The following is a 26,768-nucleotide window of genomic DNA, read 5'->3' on the forward strand; positions in this document are numbered from 1 at the left end:
CAGACCTATTAAAAGACATTAGCCACACTTGACCTTATCCTTGTTACTCTCTTAAAACACCTTTAATTATTCCTTTCTCAGTAATTGTATAAACCTCTAAGTTAGTACATTCAGTTTTAGGCATGATCTCTCTATTAGCACTTCAATTAAGCAGATTTTCTTGTTGTAATCACTGAGCATTTCCTGTTGGCTCTTTCCTTTTCCTCCTAATTATGATATAAATTCACATTTCCAGAATTCCAGAGAGATGTTCTTGCAAGCTAAAAGGTCTTTGCAAGGATTCACAGAACACGGTCCACTTCATAGAAGGCTCTGGAGTGGGTATTTGGAGGTATTTGGAATCACAGTCTGCACTTCTCCTTCCTCATTCCTAAGGGAACCTTAAAACAATAGCTAACATTTATTGCGTGCTTAATATTGTACGACGCACTACTCCAGGCATTTTGCACATACACACTCATGTAAGGCTCAGATTATCCACTTACTATTACCATCAGCTCTATTTTACAAAGCAGGAAACTGAGGCACAGCAAGGTGATATCACTGGCCCACGGTGTGGAGCCAAGCAACCGATGATGTGATACTCGTCATAGTGATTCTTTGCTGCACTCGGCAATTCTGAACTTCACCCGATGGTTTCCGGACGCCCCTTAACGGGATGTGAATAGCTTGTTTGGAATCCAAGCAGCTGGCTGGTATCCCCTGGAGAGCAACGTTTCATCTGAAGGGAACGGGGAGGCGGGAGGGCTTGCAGAGCACTGAGCGCCCAGCCCTTGGGCAGACGTCGCTGGCTGGGGCTGAACAGACCTGCGGGGGCAGGTGGCTTGAGCGAGACCGGGGAGGAACCTGTTGCTGAGCCGCGTAGGCGCTTCTGGTTACCCGAGCCGAGCCGCGGGAACTCTTGCCGTAGCAGGGTGTGCAGGTGAGGATGCGGGTCAGGCTTGGATGATTTCGTGTTAGCGATTGGGGACTGTTATATTTATTCTTATATTTTGCGACTTGACTCTTTCGACTTCACCCAGTCCCTTCCTGGTGCTTTGGGCACCCTCTGTGGAGTCACAGTTCAGGAGGGCATCGCTTTGGTCACCAGCGCGACATTTGGGGGACTTCTCTCAGGACTGTGGATGCCTGCTCCCAGGGAGGCAGAGCTGAGAGCCGGGCGAGGGGGGAGGGATGAGGGAGCCCTTTCTTAACCATAAAGTTCTCCCAATACCCTCTTCCGGGACCGTATTGTTGTAACTTTGATGAAATCTCCTTGGGTGGCATGCTTGATAACAGCGAGAGTTTTCTAAACTGTTCTCCTCATCCATGATGATTCCGAGCTTTGTCTATCTCTCTGTATGTGAGGCTGCCTATTGTGCGTTTCTACTTGCCAGAAAGGCTGAAATGTGGTTTCTTACCACATGTCCAGGACACCACAGAGCCCTCAGTGAAGGCTCTTGGAGAGACTTTTAGCTCTTTTTGGGGGTGAGATAGGGTTTCCAGACAATGCCAAGTTTAACCTCTTTTCTGCCAAACCTGCAGGCATTTTCCAATAACATTGATTAAAGTTAGGATCTGGTTTTGGAGATCAGGAAGATTATCTGCTCTGTGCTGTGGTATTTGCTAAAGACAGAACTCTAAACTTAGAAACGAAGATACATTAATTTATCTCCTTGTTTTCCCTCATCAAGGTAATTCAAAGATTTATTTATTTTAAAGAATCTTAAATATAAGATGACATAAACTATAAGACGATGCTGGGATTTTTTTTTCTGACCCAAACGTTCAGTTATTTTAACACTGTGTCTAAGTTTCTCTTTCCATTGTACATCCAAATAATTTTCAATTGATAACTAGTGAAGGGGAGGATGAGTAAATTGTGGTTTGTTGACTGTGGATATTGTTGTTTTCAGCTAGAATCCTGTTTAAACAAAAATAGCTTGTAAAATTATCTTAATGGTGATATTTTAAGTTACATTGAATCTGCCAAATTCTATGAAGTGCTCAAAGAACCATTATCATGAACAGAAAGTTCAGTGATAAGTGTATGCAGAGCTTTCAATCAGAGTCTTTCATTTGGTAAAAGCTGCTATAGATTAACAATTTGAGAAAACACTTTTTTACTATATATACTGCACTATCTTTAAAGGTATATATTAATATTATTAAAGAGTAGATATTGTAATACTCTAAAATGTGCTTTCATTATTGCTTGGTAATGACACATGCATTACTAATATGTGATTGTCTTATGCTTTTTATTAATGTGTAAATTCTTCTAAGATCCATATAATCCAATTAGGTCTTTGTACCAGACATTTTTCTTGATGTCTATAGACATCTTCAGGAGAGTTTTAATCTCAAACTTATTTTTTTCTTTATTATCTACCTATCTATTTTATCTGACATTTTATTCTGGAGCAGTTTGTGACTACATTACAAAATATTTAAAAGTATATGTTAGAAATTTGTGTTTAATTTTATACTTTTACCTCATAGCTCTTGCTAATCACTATTCATTAATAGTTTCTTTTACTGATGTCAAATGCTGTAGAATGTATTAATATAAATTCACTATTACCCAGTGAATGATTTTTTTCCTGCAAAATTAGTTCATTTATTATTTGTGGCTTTTGTGTGTGTGATTTTTGATGAGAATTCCATGAAAATGCCTCTGATAAATATTCATGAACGTTTTCACTGCATTGCACTAAAATGGATTTCCAGCTGTAATAGGGACATTCAATAAAACGAACTTTGCTCCTTAAAGCTTCATCTATTTAAAAATAATCATTTTGTACAATATTACCCCCCTTATTATAGAAAGAAGAAATTGAGTAAGATCAATATAAACATTTCTAAAATATATCTATATAGTGTTTTAATACTCTTACCAAATCGTTCTCTTAAACACATGACTGTTATGCTTGCCTTTAGCCTGATGTTGACAGCTGAATTTTCTTTCCTAATTCCCTTTAGCTTTAATTTCTAGCTCTGTGGGATAAACTGGCTCTTAAATGAATTTTTCAATTGCCTTGAAACTTAACATTAAGGTCCTGAGAGTGCCTCACTGTACAGAACCTAAGGCAGATGTAAATATACTGCCCCAGCAATGAGTTACAATGGTTACAATAGACAGCTCTTTCAAATGGGTCTCATTCCTTCAGGTGCCTTGTGGGATACTGAGAAACAAGATTTCTAAAAGTGAGGAGATCAGATTCTCTTCCCAGTTAGGCTTCTAACTGGCTCTGTGCCTGAGGCAAATCATTTAACTTCTTGGATTCTAAGATTTCTCAAATGTAAAAGAATGAGCTAGAATATGCTTTCTAAAATCTTTTCACTACTCTGATTTCTCTGTTTCTATGGTAGAATAACAGAGGATAGTGGGTGTGAGAAAGCTCAGATATCCTTGTTTTGCTACTTGAGAGTCGCTACCCTAGGCACAGTCCTGAAAATTCTATGACATCAATGTCTCCTGTGTAAAGTGGGCTATTAGAAGTAATAAATGGATGGTATATATGATCATGCTGGATGCAACACTTGGCACATAGGAGATGTACAAGGTGCACACATCTACCTCTGTGAAATCTAAAGGGGCTTCTGGCTTCTGGCAGGGGAGATGAGCAAAGTGCAGAGAAGTCCCTCCTTCATGTTCAGGTGGCCATTACCAGTATAGCTCTTGAAGTGTCTGACTGGGTCCAGGAGATGAGAGCATCAGAGCCTCAAGCACGTTATAAATACCTCTTTGATTTCTCCCCAAACCCTCCCCCCCACAACAAAAGTCAAAATGAGTCAGGATAGCATGCAAATGAAATTTATCTCAGTGCCACACAAGACTGAAAAGATATTTCCTCTTCCAGTTCCTTGTAAAACTAGGCTCAACTCTCTATTACAGCTGAGCAACCAGACACGTTGCATAAAGAGAACAGCAGCACAACGCAAATCACACTATACCAGTCATTTAAAGAAAAGAAACGAAGAAACCACCATAAACAAAATAAGCCTTGAAATGCCAACAAGTTGGCTCTCCCTTAACTTTGTGGCCACTGAACATTTAATATTTCCAAATATTACCAAAGCATTTTTCTTATTCTATTTTCTTCTCAGGCTGTGGGAAAGGTTTCATTTAGGTGCCTGAATAGAGTCTGGGTTCTACTGTGGCCATTGCAGACTAAAGCATCGTCTAGGACTGATGCACCTTTCTCTAGTCCCTCACAGAAATCTCAGGTGACCTATATTTTCATACTCCCAAGAGTCTACCAAACATATTAGACTATTACAGCTCCTGTTGTAGTCCCTCAAAGTTTAGAAAACAACAATTTCCCAAATTGAGATAGTAATAACTTACCTTCAGTGAGCTCTAACTTCGTATGCACAATCTCATTTAATCCTTGTGGTTTTGGAAATTGAGTACAACCACAATCCCTATTTTGCTGATAAGAAAACTGAGGCTTTGGAAATAATTTACCCAAAGTAAACATATTACTGAGCCAAGGAATCAGAATAATGAACTCATGTTCACATGCTTAGATTCTATTACTGTGGGGCCCTCAGGGAGATAGTAATAGCAGCTTACATTCAAAGTTTGATTTCTGCATATGCCAAGCCTTTGCAAGGAAAAGCTACATACGTAGGAAGAAATGAATATTACAATCTGACAAAGGTTCTTATAAGCGGAAGTAGGAAGCGTCAGACATTTGTGAAGCTTTCCCAAGTGCCCACACCTGAGTCCAAACACTGCAGACCCGTGATCTGGAGTCAGGTCTGGGTATATGTATGTTCATGATTCTGAGTGAAAATAGTCCTCATGATTTCTCATAGTAAAAAAGTTTGACCCACATTGCTACTTTTGCAGTCATAAAAAAAAACTTCAAGTTTTGTCTGGGGAAAGGGATATTTAGAGAAACAAGCAGAAAAACATCTCTTGAATTCAGTCTCACTAGAACTCCAGTTAAATCAAATAGTTGTCTACATTAGAATTTACCACCAGTGAACATATAACTCAGTAAGGAAAATTTCCAATCAAGAGCTTGCTCACGACCTTATGATTCTGGTACTGGGACATGGGAGGGGGTGGTGTGGCGGCCGGCGATGATCTGTCACTTATATAAACTGCTGCTTTTTTCAGAGAATGTTATATCAAAAACCCTGTCTCCTTGAAAAATGTAGATTATCAAAGAGGTGTCATCTGTAGTACCTCGGATTTCTCTGAACTTCCCTACTTTGTAATGGATCTTCTTTTAAGTCTTTAAATTTAAAGTACTTATTTAATATTTCTAATTTTTCCTTTCAGTTTCACTCCTTGATCCTGCATTTGTGGCACATTGGTACTAAAGTAAATGTGAGCTCTCTGTAGGAACACAGCTTCCGATCCTTTTCGTAAGCAGAGTATATCACATTTGTATAGGCGTTCTCTCAGCAGAGGTTATAGCCTTGCATTTCCTGGTCTTCTCTCTGGAATTCCCCATCCTCAAAAGGTTTACAAGAGATTTTTGTTCTTGGGTAGGCATTTATATCATTTATATCACAATGCTACTTCAGGCTTCAAAGTTCAAGCTAGAATCCAGACCCAGAGGTTGCCTTTGTTGCCACTTATTTCAGCTGGAAAAGTTACCTCAAATGATTTCTGACCTACAGAGCGGTTTATGGTTCTTCTGAAACTAGCAGCCCTGGGAGCTCACCGAAGACCCACCCCAGCTTGCACAAGTACCCCTATCCTGAGCTTGCTTTTCTTGATATTTCGATTATCCAGGTTTTAGTAACTTCCATTGATGCTTTTCTACAGAAGAAGTAAGGCCTTGAAGGTTCCACAGTAGGCAAAGTCTTACATCTTCTCTCTGACTTCATCCTCACCTCTCACTCCTCCCTCTTCTCCTCATTTGGTACCTCCAGCCTGGAACGGACCAAGCTCAGCCCTACTTACAGATTTTGCACTTGCTATTCTTTCTCCCTACCTGGGAAGCTAGCCTCTCAGAGCTGTACAAAGAGGATGCTTTTTGCTTTTTCCGTCTCAGGTCTGGTGTGCCTCCCCACACCACTCGTCACCAGTGTCTTCTGATTTGTGCTATTGACACTACCACCATTTATGTGTTTATTTGGATCTTACTCTCCAGAAGGAAAATCTAAGATCCACATGATGACTCTGGGATTTCATTTTCATTTCAGTGCCTTTTGCTTCAGTGCCTAAAACAGTTTGGCACAGAGTAGATAATCAGTTAATATTTGCTCAGTGAAAATTTCATTTCCATATCAATTTCTGCATCTTTTTGCAGGTCTAGTAGTCCCCTTCTTCCTTTCTGCTATTTTCCCCCCCTCTCCTTTCTACGGCTCCTACCTTAACTAAAAGACCGATCTGTATATACTTTTCTCTTTCGTGAGGGAGAAAAAAATAGAAAAAGTATTTGTTTACCATTGACTACACTATTTAAATATACATTCAGGTTCCATAGTATCTGTGTATGTTGATTTTAAAGAATAATATGGGTCTGAGCCCTAGGAAAGACTAAAATATAAAATGGCACGATATTTAGGTTTTAGTCAAGTTAAATCTACCCATTCTGTTATTTTCATTGGCTTGAGAATTATTCATATTAAAAAATATTTTATTTAAAAAATACATTGTATAAATGCCCAAATTATATTATAATGCTGTTGCTTTTGAATTCTTAATTCTTCAATTTCCTTTCCTGATTGCCTCTGTCCACTCCTTTTTCTCTGCTTTCATTTCACACGTAACCCATGTTAGCAACTGAATTCTATTATAGCTTTTCATATCTTTTTATAACCATTCACATACATACAGATACAAACATGCTTGTGTATACACATTCACATCAATTTTTTTGTTATATTTTTAAAAAATGTGCCTCTTGTTTTTCTCACTCATTAATACCTTGTGGAAAGCCTTCCATGTTAACTATTCTAGATAAAATTAAAAATTTAAATATCTGTGTAATATCTCATGATATGGGATAAGAAACAATAAACTCAACCAATCCTCATCTAATAGACATTCACATTGCTTCCTGAGGTTTTTATTTTATTCAGTTTTATCACAAAACAAGGCTGTAATAAAAATAATTCATAAATTCTTTTATTTATAAGTTCAAGGGATAAAAACTGTTTTCAAATTTTAATGTATGTTGCCATATTGCTTCTAAAATGTTATAAATATTCACATTTTCACCCCAAAATTATAAAACTACTCTTTACTCCTGTCCCCACAGATGTTGTAACTCTAACTTTTGCATTAATTTTAATCACTTACCAACTTGTGAAGTTGAATCTTTTCATGCCTTTCAGTTATTTAGATTGTCTCTTATGTAAATTATCAATATCTCTGTTCATTTCTCTACTGGGTTATTTCTGCAAATGTGTGTTCTTTGATATTATCAATATTAACTCACACGGTAAATATTTTCCATATTGTCTACTGTCTTTGTTCAAAATAACTTACTAGTAGACACATTCAAATATTTTTATAGTCAATATATTTTAATTTTATTATGTAAATTTTAAGATGGCAGTGTTGATTAATATCAATTTCCCTACTCCTAGTTTAGGCATGTGGTCTTCTAGGTATTTTTGAAAGTTTCTTATTTTTAACTTTTCAACATTTGTACTTAATTCAAGCGAATTTTTAAAAATTCACTTAAAAATCCAATATGCTGTTAAGATAGTGGGCCAACTTTCACTTCTTCCAAATGGATTATTAAATAATTTTATTCTACCCACCAAATTGAAATATATATATATATATTAAAATTTGATATATATTAGGATCTATTTCTATGATTCTGATTCTATTTCACTGTTCTGTTTTTCCATTTCTATGGCAATTCCAAATTGCTTTAGCTTTGTTTGCCGGAAAGTATTTTGTTTTGATGTTTAAAAAAAATATGTATCCTCAATATTCTTCCTCATGAGTTTTTGTCTCTTCTTGGGCATTTATTCTTCCCTCTAAACTTTTTATTATATTCCAAAACAAATCCTGTCATCTGCATTACAAATATTTTCTGCAACTGAACTATTTATCTACCAATGTTTTAAATGCTTTTATATTAAATGTATGTATTAATTTGGGTACACCTGACCTTTAAATGATTAAAATTTCCCTTCTAAAAATATGTTAGTTTTCAAAACTTTTAAAATATTTTAATCGGATTTTATTTTTTATGTCATTTATTTTTTTAATGTTCTCTTTTTCCTGTTAAACTTTATTCTATATACTCTATATTTTGGTGACTGTCTAAAATGAACCTGTTTTTACTTTACTTTCCTGGTGGTTATTGCTAATATTAAGAAAGGCTACTTTTAAAAAAATGTAACCTATTTTGAGCCACCAGTTAACCAATTTCTGCAATTAATTACAATAGCTATTTACTAGAGTTTATTGATTTTCTTGGAATAAAATCATATTATCAGCAAAAAGAAGATGGTTTTTGTCTCTTTAACATTCCTACCAAATATACACTAATTTTTGTCATTTACACTTATTGTAATTCCTGAGAAAATATTGAACAACAAAGTATTTGATGCCAAGAGAATATGAGTACTGAGACTACAATATTTTAGTAATGAGGCCAAAATGTGAAAAAATTAGTTTTTTCCATAATCTCTTTTTCCAATATTTTTCCATTAGCAATCAGTAATCGTGAGTTTTATTGGCATTATTGTGAAGTTTTAGAGCTAGAATGAACATTAGACTTAATTTTTACTTTTCTTTGTAAGTTTATAGACTATCACACTAAAATGCACCAATGTTTAGTCTTGTAGCTTAGGCAGAGCCAGGATGAGGAGTCAAACTTTTTGTCTTCCAACTTGATCTATTTTCTGCTTTAGCATACTGTTATCCACCATAGTTCACAACTTCTGAAGACCTTATAAAGAAAGAAATACAGGGAAATCATAGCAATACATCTTCCAATAAAAGAAGAAGAAAGAGAAGGAGAAGGAGGAAAAAGAGGAAGAGGAGGAGGAGGAGGAAGAAGAGGTGGGGGAGAAGAAAGTTCTCATTCCCCTGAAAACTTTGAGCAAATCATTATGGGCAGTTCTACTAGGTCATTTGAACTGTTCTCTGTGGAACATGTTATTAAAATTGAAAGTACTTATCTATTATGTAAGTAATTTTAAAAGTAACCCTTTAACCTTGGTCTTAGTGCTCTACTGCACAACATAATTGGATTGTTTTCTATACAAGTAAGAAACAAGGATAAAACTTCAAAAATTGAACCGTTTGAATTTAGAGCATATCCTCTTAAAATTACTGTTTGGAAAGAGGAGCCACAGTACATTTATTAAATAGAATCTTATAACACTTAATTTTAAAGCTGGGTTGTTTTTTTGGTTTCCTTTTGTTAGACCTAAAGAAGAATTTTCAACTTAGCGTCCTGATAAGGAATACGCATGTGTTCCAATGCATTCAATATGAACTGAATTTTAATTTACCTTGCCAAGATATAGTAGTACAACAGAATTTTTTGAGGGTGGTTATTTTGGAAAAAATGGATAAAGAGGCCTAGGTAATGATCTTTTAGCTAAAGCTATAAAAAACCGACTGTCATCGATTTGCAGAATATGTTTGGTATTTATTTTAAACAGCTGGGAAATGTTTAGTGGGACAATTTTAAAAAATCTGCTGCCATTGTAACCTCGGATGTGGTAAGATGTGGTAATTCAGATTCACCTTACGAAGCTGTAATCCACAAGCAATGTTCTCTTAGGTACTATAAGTTCATATTTATATCAACAATTCCAAATATCAATTATTAGATATTACGGATTTTACATCAGAGACAGAATGCTAGCCTTTTAAGTCATGCAGATCCAAGCTCAATTTACAATGCAATTATAGTCAAACATTCCTTAGTGGAATTTACCTAAATGTAAATAGAATATCAAGCATTTGGGGAAAAGTGTCTTCCACATTTTTGGTCCATTTTCAATGAAAATAATTATTTCATAGACATATAGTTATAGTTATTCTCATATTTTCACCTCCTTAGCTGGAAAATCACTTTCCATGATGAGTTTTCTTTGACCATCTGTAGAAGACATTTTGCATAGAAGAGAAAACTGTTAACGATAGTATGAAAAAGAAAAACGTTACTGATAAATGCTGCCTGAGTGTGAATGCAGTAGCTGCAGAAGAAACAACTTCATATTATCAGATTAGTGATAAATCTCATGACCATAAGTCAAGTTATAAGAGAAGGGATTTAAAAGAGCACTAATTTCAATTAAAATGCAATAGTCATTTATACTGCAGCAATCTCAGCTATAATAACAAGTCCTTTTTTTTTTTCCCCCTTCCCACGACTGTGCCATCTAGTACGTTACTGTTTCACACAAGACTGAAGTTTAACCTTAGGTTAAAGCACATTTTTCCCTTTTGAAAGGCTGCTTTATTTTTAAAACAATATCTTGGTTATATTCCAGGTAGTGGAGTTAAGGGTTCCATCTGTAAGTTTGAATCTCTAAACTGTATAAACCAAAAAAATAAATAATGTCATATAATATGCCATATTTGCATGGTTGTTATCTTGTTACTTTATGGCAGCAAGAGTTGTCATAAACAGCTGGTATCCTGGTATAATCTGATGGTATAATGTCTTTCATAGGTATTCTTTGGATAGGATGCAGTTGCCAGATTAAATTAGGGAGAATGTTGTATTGAACTTTTAGGGAAGGACTGCTGAACTTGTATATGTTAAGACTAAGAGAACTAATAAGGTGTTGGCAATATGTGGTGATATTACTGGTTGCCTGTACCACAAAGGCATTAGTCCTGGGACAGAGGCAGATTACTTTAGAAGTTCAATGTCTGTTTTTCCTGTATGTTTTTGTAACCCTCAGGCATTCTAGAGGAAAAGGTCTGTTTTCAAGTCAATTTAAATATGTGCTGTCACTAAGTTAATCCATTTGTTTAAAATCATTTTTTTTAATATTTTTTTTTAAGATTTTATTGGGAAAGGGGAACAGGACTTTATTGGGGAACAGTGTGTACTTCCAGGACTTTTTTCCAAGTCGAGTTGTTGCCCTTTCGATCTTAGTTGTGGAGGGTGCCGTTCAGCTTCAAGTTGTTGTCCTTTCAGTCTTAGTTGTGGAGAGCGCAGCTCAGCTCCAGGTCCAGTTGCCATTGCTAGTTGTAGGGAGTGCAGCCCACCATCCCTTGCGGGAGTTGAACTGGCAACCTTGTGGTTGAGAGGATGCGCTCCAACCAACTGAGCCATCCGGGAGCTCAGCGGTAGCTCAGCTCAAGGTGCCGTGTTCAATCTTAGTTGCAGGGGGCAGAGCCCATATCCCTTGCGGGACTCGAGGAGTTGAACCGGCAACCTTGTGGTTGAGAGCCCACTGGCCCATGTGGGAATCAAACTGGCAGCCTTCGGAGTTAGGAGCATGGAGCTCTAACCGCCTGAACCACTGGGCCGGCCCCCTAAAATCATTTTTAAATTCCATTTATTCTTCCCACTGCTGTTACACTATGCACATAATGATTAAGTTAAGTTGTACAATAATATTTATTGATATCTTTATATATAAAATATAATTTTGTCTCAGCCTTAGCATAGTAGCTAGCTAGAAACTATTTTGAAAAGGAAAATTTCCATTTTCACAAGAGAATATAGATTTGCTGTAAAGCCCTTGCAATTGGCTCTATTTTTCTCACCCTAGTATTGCCAGAATTTCCGTTCATCATCCTCTGTCACAATCTTTTAAGCACAATTAGATCCTATAATCTTAAGGAGAACAGTTCACACCACAGCCTGAATCTGCTGCAAAATCTCTTGCTCTGGGCTCCACCATGATTTAGCAAAACTGTAGGGGCTATTTAGCAAATATATCAGTAATCCACTGGTAAATATTGTTTATGGCAACCAAAAGCTCATCAAGTGCTGTGCTTTTCAGTTGTTGAGGGCTATAAGATATAGCAACTGGCTCTCTATAGCAGGGGATAACTATTCATACCTTAGACCATAAGTCCCCCTGAAACTTCATTCAGGCCGCAGTTTCCTGAATTTTTGTGGGGATTATCTTCCACCCTCTGGTTGTCATCTGTCTTATCAAGGCATCTACTGTATTCACTATTTTGTGCTCACTAGCTCTGGTTAATATGATTTCATTGTTTTGTGGACCAGGAACAGGAATGTGAGCAATGTCCCTGAAAGCTCCATTATGGAACGGAGCTAAAGAACTGACATCATTTGACATAGCCCCGAGGTAAAGGGAGGGAGATGCCCTATTGTCTCTGCAGAGTGAAGACAAACTAGTTCTTGTGGTCTTTGACAGTTCACATGTAGAAAGATATTTTTTTAGACAAGGATCTGTATACCAAGTTCTGGGGGGCTCTGCTGATTTACTCCTACAAAAGCAGTAGTTCTGGAAGAGAGGCAGAGGCAATGGAATTGATACCTGTTTTAAATCTACAGTAAGACCCTGTCATTCTCCAGGGCTTCTTTTTAACCCCACTTTAAAAAATTTAATTTTAACAGCTGTATTGGTTTATGTATAATCACTACATAAGGAAATACACATATTTATTATGTATAATCTGATGAGTTGGGACACATGCAAATACCCATGATTCCATGATCACACTCAAGGTAACAGATACTTCCAACACCTCCCAAAGTTTCTCCTGTCCCCTTGATGTAGGTGATGTTGGACCTGCTAGCAGTTTCTGAGTGTGGGCCAGATTCGTGTCTCGTGAAGCCGAAGAATGGAAACACAGACCAGAGAGAGGCAAAAAGTTTTAAAAAGTGGATAGTTTATTAGAGGCAGGAGAAGAGGTTGCAGCTCCTGAGCAGGAGGGGGTCCCGAATGGGGGGTGCCCCATGACTGAGGCAAGAGCTCTTACTTTTATACCTTCCCTTGCCTGCTTGGGGAAGGGGAGCTGTTTGAAGAAGGGAACTTGTTTGAAGAAGGGAATTGGTACCTTCTAATGAAATTCGTCTCCCAGGTTTGTTCTGCTTGCCCGTCCTAAAGGAATTAGCAAAGTAACCCACTCTTATCTATCGGATCTGCTCCGTTTGTCAGGCCAAAATGAATTTTCTGATTAACCTCAAGGCCTTGTTACATTATGTCTTGGAACAAAGGAGTGATTTCAAAACCTGAAGTTTTAGGATATGACTGTCTTTGTTTATTCCACCAGGGACCTCCCTGTCTACCTAGGGACATGCTAACTCTCCTGTATCACCCTTTTTTTTTTTCATTCTGTGGTAAGAACACTTAATATGGGATCTACCTTCTGAACAAATTTTGAAGTGCACAGTGCTGTAACGTTAACTAGAGGCATAGGTTGTACAGTCCTGGGCAGCATAAGAGTGTTTCTGTCTCAGTGGACTACATGTAATGACAGTTGTCTCATGAGATTATAATGAAGCTGAAAATTCGTATCACCTAGTGATGTCATAGCCATCTTAACATCTTAGCGCCAAACATTACTGTTTTGTGCAGGGCTAAGTCTAATGGCTGGAAATGCCTGGGAACACTTACCTGGGCCCTGTGAGTGTCCCAAAGACGTCTCCCCTTTCTAAGCCAACATTACTACTGGATGGATCCTTGTGATTCTTATTATGATTGCAAGATGCCCTTTAGCAATAACCACTAGCACACTTGAGGAAAAACGTTTATTACTTACAGGTTCTGGAGCCTACAAAGGAAAGCTAATGGGCACACAGTGAGGTCGTGGGAGGGAGGGAAGAAGAGACGGAGACAGCGAGAGAGCCAGACCCAGAGCAAAGGGGTGGGGTGTAGGGAGGGAGGGAGGGAGGGAGAGAGAGAGAGAGAGAGAGAGAGAGAGAGAGAGAGAGAGAGAGAGACCACTAGTGAACAAGGGGGGCCTGGGATTCTGCTTTTTTTTTTTTTTTTTTAGGGTCAAGGGTGAGGGGCCTAGGTTTTTGCTATAGTTCACTCATTATTGGTGAATTTCATACATAAGAACTGGAATTTAACGCCTGAGAAATGAAAAAAAAACACACGAAAAACAAGTTGCCCAAAGTTTGCATGTTGTCAAAAATGGCAGGATTTCTTTCTTTTTAAAGGCTGAATAATATTCCATTGTATTTGTATACCACATTTATTATCCTTTCATCCATTGCTGGACACTTGGATTGTTTCTATATTCCAGTTATTTAAACAAGTACTGCGGCAAACATGGGAGTGCAGATATCTTTTTGAGATTCTGATTTCAGTTCTTCTGGCTATAAACCCAGAAGTGTAATTGCTGGATCATATGGTAGTTCTATGTTTAATCTCTTGTGGAATCTCTATACTGTTTTCTATAGCTCATGCACCAATTTATTATACATCACCTCCAACAGTGTGCAAGGGTTCCAATCTCTCCACATCCTCACCAACACTTTTTATCTTTAAAAAAAAATAATAGCTATCTATCTTCTTTATACCACAAATAAGTAAACTTGAATGTAAAAAGAATTAGCAATTATGTGTTTTTGAAGTTTTTGATGATGACACCAATCTCTACAGTGCTTCTAAGGATATGATAATTGCTTTGGTTTATTATCCTTGTGGGGAGAAGTTACAGGATCTTTAACTTGGTTCTTCCTAATAGTACTAATAGTACTAATCCTGTGAATCAGGGAACCAAAGTGGGGATTCTTCTAATTACTAAGTATGGCTACTCGAGTCATGTTTAATAACTGAGGGCAGAAAAGAGGCATGGTGTGTTTGCAGACCCACCGGGTCCACTCTGAGACAGACTTAGGCTCAAATACTATTATCACCTGACATTTATATGCCTTTGCTATGACCTGTAGTCCACAGTGTCATCTTGGAAAACTACATATAGTAATGCCAGAAATCCTAGAAGATCTGGTTATTTTATTCCCCAGAGAATCATCGACTTGATAATTAACTGCAGTTTCCATTATTAAAAGACATATGAAACTGTTTGAGGAAGTGATGCATGATGCTTCCTCATCATGTGAATCCATCTTTCCATTTATTCAAGAGACTTTAGGTCTGTGAAGTAGTTCTGGTCTGAAAATTGGGTGAGAGACCATGGTTTCCCATTGTAGTGACTTGAGGCAGGTGTCTAATCTTTATTCCTAAAGTATGACTTTAATAATAAGTTGACTTGTTTCAGTTCAAGTGAGTAGCATTTTGTAATGAACTTTGTGGGTCAACAATTCTTGCTACCTTTTTGAAACATGCTTACCATGAGGATAAGCACACTCACTTTTGCCTGGCAGTGAAGTGCTGCCCATTGGTCTCTGCCCCTCCAGGACCCCGAACGCCTACTGTAGTCAGGAAGCCCAGTTCAGTAATAGTATTTCCCATCATCATACATCCCCTGCCTTTAGAGTATATCCGTACTATAGAACTTTTCAAGGATGCTAGTGCTTTCCTGAGCAATGTATTTCTCAGTTATTTGGTGAAGGGAAAGTTCTCTGGACCTCCTATCGCACCGCGAAGAGGTAGATTCCCTCTTTAGTATTATAACAAGTATATTAAAGAATGTAATTTAATTAATGCCAGCTAACATTGAGTTTAACCAAGAAAACATGTTTGTCCTATCTGCTTAAACTAATATATTGAATTCAGAACCTCTGAAAAAAATATAAAATGGCAACTATTTTTCTCTATTGATACCTCAAGCTGAGAATTTAAAGCCATGGCCTTGTCATTATTTGAGAGGTCTTCCCAATGAGGTCAGAAGCCAGTCTTATAGTCGTCATTCCCACCAGGAAGCCCGAACGCAGCAGCTGCTTGGCCATTCTAAACCTTGCCTTCAATAGGCACTTATTCTATGCATACTCCGATGATCACCTAAATAACATTTTCTGGCACTGCATGCCATGGCTTATAATTATGTATTCCAGTTTCCATTTGTGGTGAGGTCATCGGTGCTTTTAATCAAACTAAGTAAAATAACCAATCCCTGAATGCCATTTTTGAGCTTCTATTTCCTCTATTTATGTGCTCAATACAGTATCAGTCTGGATTCTGTCAGGCAAAGAGGCTTTCAATAGCAGGAAGTCTTTTAATTCAGGGAATTATATACTCACAAAAGAATTGGAGGTACGGAGGGTGGGTGATCTGGGAAAGCTTCTGTTGGGTCTGAAGTTCTCCATCAGGTTTTAGAAAACTCAGGAAGATGTAGAACCAGTGATTCTATCTGACTGCAGCACTCAAACCCATGAGTTAGAGAGAACCTGGAGGTACTTAGGAAAAGACTTTATATCTGCTGGAGATCATACAGCTGTCACTGCTGGGGGAGCAAAATATGGTTTGTGCCTCTCCTCCACCTTCCAAATCTCATGTAACTGTCTTTACTGCTGGATATGACCTAGAGCAAAAAACATTTCTTGGTTTCCAGCCATTTTGATACAGGGAGAGTGTAGAAGAGAGTGAGAATGGTAGTAATCTATCACCAAGCAAACTGACATAGTGGTTAAGAATGTGAGGCAGACTACCTCAGTTCAGATCTGGGTTCCACCACCTGCTCCTAGTTGTGTGACTTTTGACTGGCCACCTAATGTCTCTGGGCCTCAGCGGTGCCAGCCAAGAAATGTAGATAATCTCCGTACCTTGAAGGCATACATGCACATCAATTATGTATAACAATAACAATCACTGGTATATAGTAAGGCTAAATGCATTAAGGCTTTGTTATTAAAATCTGTAAATGTGTAATACAGTTTTGTCAAAATCCAAACACAATAACTGGGCATTGGATGATTTGTTTGGAACTGTTTAGTATCTGAGATTTTTTTTTTCTTTTTTCTTTTTTTAGTTTAGGTGTTACTTCCCATATGACTCATAGTAATTTTTCTTCTTCAGATCTACTCTATGTTTAAGGCTACATATTCTAGCAGCTAGTTTAAATCTAATTAACATTGCTTTTAGGTAAGGGAGGCTCTATTTTCTGCAGGCTCAGGGTAATATATGTAAGTTATTATTTTAGCTTTTTCATGAAGGCCAAGGAAACAATTATAATGTTGTCATACTTCCTTTTTTTCTCTTCTGGTTAGGATCACTAATACACCATCTTGACTATGTGTTTTTTTAATGTTCATCTTAGGGATCCTTAAATAATAAAATAACTCGAAAGGTGTGCTCCCTGCCTATAAAGTAATAAAATAAAAACTAATCATTTGACAACTTAATTTCTTTAGAATGTTTCTCTAGTAGCTAACATTGATTGCAATGTAATTAATTAAACATTTCACAAGTTCAGTTTATAATTTCTTAATGTTTTCAATCCCTTCAAAAGTAGACATACTATAAAAGATTGGCTGCAAAAAAGGGTCACAATTCTTTATCTCTCCATCTCTACGCTCCTTCCTATATGCAATTATAGATTCTCCCATATAGAGGTGGAGACTTCCCCTATCCCTTGAATCTAGGTTGTGCTTGTGACTTGCTTTTTTTGTCAACAGGAAGTGGTGGTATTCCAGGACTTGTGGGTTGTGACGTTGACTCTCTCTTGTTCCTCTGCCTTTATTTTGAGAATATGCCCTTGTCTCAGCTAGCCTACTAGAGGATGACACTTGTAGACACATATGGTATAGAGCTGTCTCAGACCAGTTGTCCGAATAGAAGTCTCAGACATGTGAGAAAGCCCAGTCAAATTAGCAAAGCCAGCCTACAGCTGATCAAAGATGCATGGGTGAGCCCCTCCAAGCCCAGTTCAGATTAGCAGAATTTCCAATAGCTTTTAGAGTGAAAAAAAAAATATATATATAGGCCTCTGTGGTTATACAGTTGTTGGTTACAAAGCATTTCTGTAGCAGTAGGTAAGTATATACAATGACATAAAGATTAAAAAAACTGAGTAGCAATTATACTTAAATTCAGAAAGCTTTTTTGTTTCGTGAACTCAGTAAAGCAGCATTCCCATGTCTTTGATTCCTTTTCTAAATGTACAATACAAAGCTTTCAAAAAATATAATTTAGGGAAAATTGAGAACATTAGCTTTCATAACCAAAAGCACAGTTGTGTGTCTTATTCTTCCAAGAGTCTGTAGACCACAAATACAAGCCAGAAGAATTTATTCATGCCTTACATTTTATATTCTACACTTACTTGCTGCCCATGTTAAAATAAACAAGGCCATTTGAAGAAATGAATAGTTTCTCTTTTAATACTGCTATGAAACAGAAAAGTCAGTGTCTAGAAAATTGCTTTGAAATAACTACTGAAGAAGAAACTTTGTAATGTACTTTGGGGGTGTGGAGATACTCCGAGGATAAATAAGAGAAAAACGTTTCAAGCATTCAACATGAGTGGAAACGTTATGAGTGGAAAGCGTTTCAAGCATTCAACATGAGTGGAAACGTTATGAGTGGAAAACGTTTCAAGCATTCAACATGTAAGTTTTCAAAACAAAATACATGTATTAGTTCGCATAAAATAAAAGCACCCTGCTTTATTGCTTGAAAAAGACAACAGTGGTTATTTCTGAGTAACCCCACTTTAACACAGGACCAAGTGAAGTTTTCCAGCTGAGGTGAATAGGACATGGAAAAAACTTTGAGAAGAGGAAGTTCAAGTTAGTTCAGGAAAATCACATCTTTCACCTATAATGTGCCAGTCACTCTACCAGGAGTTGAGGATATAGTCATGGCCAAAGGAAATGATTTATCAGTCTGTATGAAATGCAGAATAAAAGTGTGTGTGTGTGTGTGTGTGTGTGTGTGTGTGTGTGCACGCATGTGTGTGTGTGTGTATGCAATAAAATTTGCCTATATCATCAGAGACTCAGTCCCAGAGGAGGAAATAAATGACTGGGTATCAATTTATAGTTTACCGGATAGGAAAAAAAGGGGTGGCAGTACTAAACAGGAATAGCAAAAGCACATGGAGATATGAATACATGAGTCACAGTGGGAAAGCTCAGTCCAGGCATGACAGCTTGCAGGAGCACAGGTGCTACGGGACAGAAGAGGATGGAGATAAATTATGATAGTCAAGATGGTGTATTAGTTGTCTGTTGCTGCAGACAATCTAACCCAAAGCTTAGTTACTTAAAACAACATTTATCTCAGGAACGGCATGGTTTAACTGTGTCCTCTACTCTCAAGCTCTGACAAGACTGCAGTCAAGGTAAATAGCAGGGTTGTGATCGCATCTGGAAGGGGAAGGACCCACTTCCAAGCTCACTCACATGGTTGTGAGGAAGAGCTGGTTACCTGTGGGCTGTGGGCATGGCACTCTCCCTGGGAAGCTCACAACTTGTCAGCTTGCTTCATCAGGGTAAGCAAGCAAGAAGAGCCTGAGAGTGTGAGCAAGTTGGAAGTCACAGTCTTTTGTAGCCTAACCTCAGAAGTGACTTCCATGACATTTGTCATATGCTATCCACTAAAAGCAAATCATTAGGTTCAGCCCCCATTCAAGGAAGGAAGAGAGCAAATTATACAAGGGCATATATACGAGGAGGCAGAGATCATTGGGAGCTATTTTATTTTATTTTTTTAAAGAATTGTATTCAAATATAGCTAACATAAAGTATTGTATTAGTTTCAGGTGTACACCACAGTTATTCAACATTTATATACCTAAAGACCTAAAGAAGTGATCGTCAAAAGTCCAGCAACCATCTGACACTGTACCTCTCTATCACAGTATTAGTGACTGTATTCCCTCTGCTGTACATTACATCCCCATGCCTTACTTGTTTTATATGTGGAGATTTGGACCTCTGTTCCCCTATACTTTCCCCCCATTTTAATTTTTCAATTACAGTTGACATTCAATATTTTATATTAATTTCAGGTGTACAGCATAGTGGTTAGACATTTATATAATTTAAGAAGTTATCTCCCAACTACCCCAGGATGTAACAATTCGCTCTTGGAGGAGATACTAGAAGGTTTATTAGTATTTTGGATAAGAACTATTTATTTCATCATCAGTGAAACAAATGGGTACAGATCCAATCTAAATATTTCAAGGGGAGGGAAAAAAATCAAACATTTTCTATATTTATATACATTTCTATATTTCAGGGACCTGAGGCTTTTTTGTGGGAATACTGAGAAATCGAGGGAAGTTTCATTTCTCCACAAGTACATTATGCTAAAATGAGACTCTTTCTGCCTCACTTTTATCCAAAAGAGAGAACATACCGTGATCCAAAGAGAGAATATACCGTGATCCAAAGTGAGAACATACCAATTTGTAGTGTCACCTTTATTAAACCTGGAAACTGTTTCCCAGAATATCCTCAACCTGCATGCTTGGATAGGAAAGGAAATCTCAAGAAATTAGCGAGGTTAAAGGGAACCAGTAGCCATTCTCTTGGAAGGATAAGAGGCAGTGACAAATCGATAAAGAGGTGCTCAGCCTTTCCTCACTCCCTTCTGTCCCACAGCATGCTCTTCTCAGCTGCTGACCCTGAGGAACCACACAACCAGTCGCCACACTGAGACATCAGCTTCCTGTAGGTCTCTATCATTCCGCACCCCTGCTTCGGGGTGACTAATCAGTGACTTTTTCTGTGATCCTCCGACACTCCCCTCTGGTACTTCACTTCCTGAGCACCCCCACTCTTCTGTAAAGCAGGGAGAGGCCAACTACAGCCCCACTGCCTGTTTTTTATGTATTTCTATTGGAACACAGTATGCCTATTTGTTTATGTGTTGTCTCTGGCTATTTTGTGCTGTGCATCAGAGTTGAATAGTTGTGACAGAGACCTTTTGACCCACAAAGCCAATATTTATCTGGCACTTGACAGAAAAAGTTTGTTGATCTCTGGTGTAAAGTATAATTCGTATCATAGATACTATGTCCCATATGGTCCTTGCTGACTGATCCCTAACCAGATCATATAAAGTAGATGGCTAATAATTTATTTAGTAATTCTTAGTTGGCCTCCCAGTACCCACCTCCGAAAAATTTAGAGAGACCAAGAGTACAGTAAATGATTGGAGAGAGAATTTTGTTGGAGAAAATTAGTAAAGGGCTGTGGCATTTTCCATTGCCCACTGTTCCCCTATCCCTCTACTACATATACACAGCACTGCATAAGCAGGAGACGGGGATATCCATACTAACATCAAGCCTAGTCAAGGAGTGAGCTGGGGTTGGAGTGGATTTAAGAAGACCACCATGAGTCTGAGGCTAAAGACTTACAACTGAGTTGGACTTAATAGGCAAGAGGCTGTCTGATGCTACCCATGGTAGCAAATAGATGATTGTGTTTGGAAAGTAATTGTTATCTCAATACAACTTCAGTAAAGATGTATGTTTCACAGGGAACAAGTATAGAAAATGATGTAGAGATATCAACATGAGACTGGTTTAAGTCAGCTCTTTCTAAGTCAGCTTCCTTCAAGGAATAAGAGACACTGAGCAAAAAGATCAGAAGTGTCCCATCCAATGAGAAGCCAAAAGGGGAAGTGTCTTTTCTCAGAATCACTCCTTACTTCATCCCAGTCAAGCTTTCTTCCTACCCACTCTAGCAAAGATAGTTTTGTCTAGTTCATCCAGAGTATCTGTTTTGACAAATCCTGTCATCATTCTTTGATTCTCACTTTACTCAATTTCTTAGCAGCATCATGGACCACTCTCTTCTTTTTGAAATACTTTCCTGTCTTGCTTCAGTCACATGTCTCTTGGTTTTTTGTTACTTCATTTACTGTCCCTTCCCAACCTCCTTTGCTGGTTTGACCTCTTCTCCCTAAACTCTAAATATTACAGGATCCTGAGCTTGACTCTAGACCTCTTTCTTTCCTGTGTACCCACTTTCCATATGTGACTTCATCAGATTCTATAACTTAAAATACCATCAATATGCTAATAATTCCTAAATGATCTCATCAGCCCTTACCTATTCTCTGAGCTGCTAACTCAGATAGCCAAGTAATTTGTATCTCTACTTGGCCTTCTAAAAGGTATCTTATATATTATATGTCCAAAACAGTATAGGCTTCCAAATTTAAATAAATGTTGTTACATCCCATTCAGTTCTGAAGCCAAATCCAGTGCCTGTTTCCTCTCCCTCTTTCCACCCAACTCATCCAATTCGTTGGCAAATAATAGCACTACCACCAACAAAGATATCTAATACATCCTTCTTTTTATTACATGCACTTCTGTCACCTAATCTAAGCTATCAGCATTTTCCAAGTGAACTACCAGAATCACTTCTTAAATGACTTTCCTGCTGCTTCTCTTGCCCCACTCCTCTGCCCAATACCTCCTACATATAACAACCAGTAAAATGCAAATTAGATAATTTTTTCGGCACCCCACACAGTGGCCCATGTGGGGATCAAACCGGCAACCATGGTGTTATTAGCACCATACTCTAACCAACTGAGCTAACTGCCCACCCCCAAAACCCTTTTGATTAGAATAAAATTCATTCTTTTTACTATGGGTTATAAGGATTTATCTGATTGTATTTTTGCCCTGTCATCTCAATTTCACAAAAGAACAAAAAACAGCCTTTTGCATCTTGGAAACTGCAAATAATTCAGTATGGTTGAGGATAACAATAGGCATGTGGAAATTTGGAAGGTGATGACACTGGAAATATATGAAGGATCCAGTTGAGAAGGACTGAAGAACTTAGAAGTTCAGATATTCTTTGAAGAATTTGGGCAATACAATGACTAGATCAAAAATTACATGGGTATTTTTCAGACCAACTGATTGTCACTAACCTGAATTTCCTTATCTTAAACAACTATATTTTAAATGAAGGTTCTGATTCATCTTTGTGGCAGGTGTTTTAGGTGATGCACTCATTCTGTCAGCACTCTCAGCCCTCCTTGGATTTCAGCAACAGCTGTGGGGGACAGTTCCTGTGCACAATGCCACTGTCTGGTTCTGTGCCTCAGTGTTTTCCTGGAGGCAACAAACAGGCCTCTCAGCCTGGAATGTGGGATACTTAATGCCCTTCCCTGACAGGCAACACTCTAGTAATAGGAGTCTGGAGTCAGCAGATAAATGTCCTGGCCACCTGTTATGCTTTCTACACATTTATTCAGAGATCCTCCTTTGCCAACAATGGTAACCAGATCGATAATCATCTTTACTGGTTTTTCTTCTTTCACTTTCTTGCTCACCCTGCTCATTCACTCTTTTTCTTTTTTTTAAACTATTTATTTATTTATTTATTTATTTATTTATTTATTTATTTATTTATTTATTTAAGGAGGGTGCAGCTCGCAGTGGCCCATGCAGGGATTGAACACAAAATGGTGCTACCAACACCACGCTCTAACCAACTGAGCTAACCAGCCACCCCTGCTCATTTACTCTTGCTTCTTGGAATTGCCTCCCAAATAGACTACTTTGTCTTAGGTTCTGCCTTAGGTGGAATCCAAAAATTGCAATCATTCATTCCTTTATTCAAGACCTATTAATTGAGAATATTGTGCAACGTGCTAAGAAAACAACGTCATTATATAATAGTGGTAAGTTTCCTAAGAGTATAATTAGAAATATACAGGACAAAAAAGAAACACCAACAGTGTTAACACTGTTTTCCACATTCTGTAGGCTTTATCAGTTTTCTTCTCCCTGTTATTACAACTGACATGAGGTAGCTCTCAGCTAAACATGAAGTTAGTATTTTTTGCTCCTAGCTTTATTTCTTATGTTATTGTTATCTCAAACTTCTATGAAATGTAAATAATCTTCAGCTATAAAAGAAAGTTTACTGGGAAAAAGGGCTTATAACTTGGCTTTTTGCTTTTTCATATTTTACATTTCAAGATTCAGCCACAGATTTTTTTCCTTTTTTTTTTTCACCCTCCTCCTTTTCCCTTTCATGCCTTAATCTATTTTCTCCTTTTGTTCAACTATATATGTATTCCATATTGAGAGTTTCATAGCATAAAAGATGTCTTTTAATTTTAGAGTTGTTTCTGTATAATTGCCTGGGCAAATGATGTTCTACTATCACTTTTTATTGACATAATTACTGATTAAGGAAAGCAACTAAATTATGTCAAGTTCAATGAGTTAGATCCATGACACAACAATTTAGACGTAAAGAACTGCAAATTGTTATCTAATTTTTTAAAAAGCCTCTGAACCTTCCTACCTTAACTACCATTCCATCCCACTCTGAAACACATGATTTCTTAGTAGAGAAAACTAAAATTTTAAGAAGAAAATAATGGGTAAAAATCAAATCACTTTTTGGTAATTCCTAAGAGTACCAGTTTAGATGTACATGCATATTGCCATAACAAGCCAAAATCTAACAGAAGGAAAAATGGAGTGGAAAGGTGGGTTTCCTCATTTTATAAACCAGAAGAAAGCAGAGGCTGTGTCTGACTTGTGTGATACATAGTTAAGTAGATGTTCAGCAATGACAGCCTGGCTATCAGGGTGCCCTCACAGGGTCATTGTGAGCATTCTTTATATGAAACGATGAGTAGAAGAGTACTCAGTACCAAACAAATAGTAAGTGTAAAATAAATACCTTTTCTGTGGTATCGCCTGTTTCTTGCTTGGTGATCAAAGTATCAATCATTGGTCTTTTCGAGATTAAAAGTAATTTTTAAAAATGCTCCATGAACTAGCTTAGACAGGATACAAAGATTTTTTTTTAGACCCCACTTGTTTTGCAATATGGAAAAGTTTTCAGCTTTCTGAAGCCCTCAAAATCTTCCAAGTAAGTAGGGCTCTGATGGTCCAGATCACAGATGTCATTAATCACTCTATTTCTGTCAAATTGTGGTCAAACTATACCATTGTAAGCTGTTCTTGACACTTGTAGTGTTCTATTTAGGCCTCTTAGCATGTAAGTTGATAAACTGACAATTAAAAATTACGACTTAAGAGCATTCTGGAAATTCAAATAAAGAGAAGTAATCTACATTCTTTTTCTGATTTTATTATTGATTATAAGAAATAACTTTATGTCTATTTATTTGAACATTATAAACTGGTTAGCAGAGAAAAAATGAAATTGATGGATTGCATTAGTTAGTAATGTTTAATATTTGGAATGTTTTAGAATCATGTTACTCATATTGTATGCTATTCTTCAAAAGTGCATCCTCTTAAAGATATTTTGGAAGAGTATTAACAGTTTATTGTTAATGCAGAATAAATAGTAAAGCGAATGATGGTAGATATAGAGTTGAATGTAAATATTAAGACACAGGGCTTAAGAAAGTGTTAGGCGTCCTGTGGAAACACACAAATGTATCTTTTAGATGACTAACTGTTGATAAACTTTGACATGAAATTTTTTAAATAGTTTCAGGTGTACAAAACAATATAATAGTTAGACATTTATACCCCTCATAAAGTGGTAACATGGATATTTAACGAGAAGAAAATTTGTAAATATTTTTACAAGTCTGTATTTTCCTTATAAACATACTTAGAAAAATTGGAAGAAGAAATGGAAACAATACTTTAAAAAATTTTTTTAGCATTAAGAATGTTAGACTCCATCACATATACCTACTGGAGTTGAAACGCTATTTCATGCTATTTCAGTGATGTCTGTGAGTATTTTGGCAGGCAGATTGTGTCCTGAAGGTGCATGAGAAGTTGTATGAGCTCAATTTTTAACACTTACCTCTGAGCACTGAAAAATCTGAGTTATGGTCTATACAGCAGCTTGCTAGAAATATATTAAAGACCCACTAAAGATTCTGTGAATTGTTTTGCTAAAAGCTTTGTTGTTTGCCACTGTTGCTAATATGCTGGGTAGATAATTACAACAAAATAACATAGAAAAAGGAATTTCCATGGCCCCTGGTGTTTTCCTTAGACAGACAGGTAATATGATGTTCTACTGCCTTCTACTTATAGAGAAAGACTGGGGCAGACAGACTGGGATAAAAATATAATCTAGGAAAAGTTATACCCAAACCTGACATTTTGCTCGCTATTTCGGTGGCTAGGATTTAAGCATTACTAAATGATTCTCTTGTTTACATAAACTTTTTTCATTTGTGACCAGTGAAGCCCTTTCTAAAGAATCTAGAAATTATTCAGAGAAAACTTATTTTCTCAATAATAAATTAATAAGAATTTGATAATTGTCCTATGCTGAGGATAAAACATGATTTGTTTGCTTTCTGGACGTGGGTGGTTAGTATTGGTAGAAGACAGAAAACTGAAGGGACCGAATGGAAGTGTAAGAGCAGTTCCCACCTGTTGAGGCTAAAGCAATTTCCCCCTGAGAAAACAACTCTTCATATTAGCCATGGCTGAGAGAATTAAAAAAAAAAAAGATGTCTAAAGTTCAGTTTAAGGTTGTTTCCATTCCTGATTCTGCTGCAGTTTCCCGACATTATCCTTAATCAACAGCCTAACATAAGTGTACTTTGAAAAATGAAAGGGGAGAAGCCAAGAAGGCAAAAGGAATGAAGAATTTAATGAGAGCCATAATCTGGGATAAGGAGGCACAAGATGTCCCATTTCATCATTTTACCCCCATTAAAAAACAAAACTCAACTGAATAAATTTTAAAGATTTTATTGGCTTTATTCAATGATTCAGGAATCAGGGCAGCAACTAATCAAGCAGATAGAAAAGCATTCCAAAGAGCTATCCATGGCAAGAGACTTTTCTAGGCAGAAGGGAGCAGAGGCAAGGAAGTTATATTAGGCAAAAAGTGGATTGGTGATGGCAAGGTTACTTTCCTTTAGGGGATGGCATGGGTAGATCAGGCTGATGACCTAATTAGTGCTGAGCAGACAATTCCTGATTGACTGGTTTAAGATTCCATTTCTGGGAGAGCTGAAACTGTAATCCAGTTAAGTCTTGTTTTGGTGATGTGGGGCTTAGCATAAGCAACTCCATTTTGGACTCGTTGGCTTGTTTTTAACATCCCTAAAAGTCT

General features: G+C 37.3%; 1 protein-coding gene across 1 annotated transcript in view; it reads left to right on the forward strand.

Annotated features, from left to right (window-relative positions):
- Nucleotides 1–296: 296 nt before the first annotated feature.
- Nucleotides 297–26,768, forward strand: part of NPFFR2 (neuropeptide FF receptor 2) — a 58,608-nt gene continuing 32,136 nt past the window's right edge. The window contains exon 1 of the mRNA XM_074324474.2: nt 297–922. The gene's annotated coding sequence lies outside the window, so the exon portion shown is untranslated. The remainder of the gene's footprint in view (nt 923–26,768) is intronic.

The sequence above is a fragment of the Rhinolophus sinicus genome, chromosome 1 (assembly GCF_057876585.1).
Source record: "Rhinolophus sinicus isolate RSI-liver-muscle chromosome 1, RSI-T2T, whole genome shotgun sequence".
Lineage (NCBI taxonomy): Eukaryota > Metazoa > Chordata > Mammalia > Chiroptera > Rhinolophidae > Rhinolophus > Rhinolophus sinicus.